The sequence below is a fragment of the Sturnira hondurensis genome, unplaced genomic scaffold (genome assembly GCF_014824575.4).
Source record: "Sturnira hondurensis isolate 20B ecotype Veracruz unplaced genomic scaffold, ASM1482457v3 Scaffold0022017, whole genome shotgun sequence".
NCBI classification, from domain to species: Eukaryota; Metazoa; Chordata; class Mammalia; order Chiroptera; family Phyllostomidae; genus Sturnira; species Sturnira hondurensis.
In genome coordinates, this window is record NW_028094648.1 from 3,518,146 (window position 1) to 3,519,255 (window position 1,110).

Here is a 1,110-nt window from a genome sequence, read left to right on the forward strand (position 1 = left end):
AAAAATGTTTCCAGGTTTAGGCAAGAATTATGAAGACATTACAAAAAAAGTGTAATTTTGTGGATTTAATAAAAGATTAACTGGGAGTAGAACTTAGTTTGAAAGTAAAGTCTGGTTAAAAACAAACCATAAAATAAAATCCTCCACCTCCATCTATTTATAAGGCTCTTGTCTCACAATACTTATAAAGATTATTTCCAAAAGTAGTATCTAAGTGTGGCAGAGTAAAAATTTTACCCTTATCTCTCTGATACCTTAATCATGAGGTTCAGATCTTTTTGTAGTTTAGATATGTGATGATTGGATACTCACACTCTTGTGTGAGAGGTGTCTCCCTCACATCCTGTTAGGACATCAGCATATTACCCTGCTGATATATAAAAAATTTAAAGGTTTCTCTCTTCTTTGTCAAACAAAGCCTTCCATCATTAGGACAATTTCAGCCAGCACATGGTTAACTTGCATACTTAATCTGCATCCAAGTATCATTGTTTCTTGACATATGGAATCCATCATAAATCCACCTTTACATTAAGGAAGGTGGATGTGAAATCTTTGGATTTCATATCAGGATATTTTATCACTTGCATGGTCTTCAGCTTTCAAATCTCAACCTTCCAATTCCATTCTGTTGCCTTTTCTCCTTTTAAAAAAAAATTATTTTATTGTTGTTCAATTGCAGCTGTGTTTTTCCCCCACTACTCCTCCCCAGCCCAGACAAACCCACCTCCCTCCCTTGCTTCCACCCTCCCCCTTGGTTTTGTCCGCATGTCCTTCATAGTGGTTCCTGATAACCCTCTCCTCCATTATCCCCTCCCCTCTCCCTTCTGGTTACTGTCAGATTGTCCTTAATTTCAATATCTCTGGTTATATTTTGCTTGCTTTTTTCTTTGGTTGATTATGTCAAGGTGGATAAAAGATTTAAATATAAGTCGTGGCACCATAGAAGTCCTAGAGGAAAACATCAGCAGAAAAATATCAGACATTCTACACAGCAACATCTTTACTAATATGTCCCCTAAAGCAAGGGACATAAAGGAAAGAATAAACCAATGGGACCTCATTAAATCAAAAAGCTTCTGCACGGCTAAAGAAAACAGCATTAAAATG

General features: G+C 36.4%; 1 non-coding gene across 1 annotated transcript; it reads left to right on the forward strand.

The window, feature by feature from the left end:
• Positions 1-272: 272 nt before the first annotated feature.
• On the forward strand, positions 273-376 carry LOC118978672 (small nucleolar RNA U13). Its single transcript, XR_005064772.1, has one exon. It is a non-coding gene; the product is annotated as a small nucleolar RNA U13 (small nucleolar RNA).
• Positions 377-1,110: the final 734 nt, after the last annotated feature.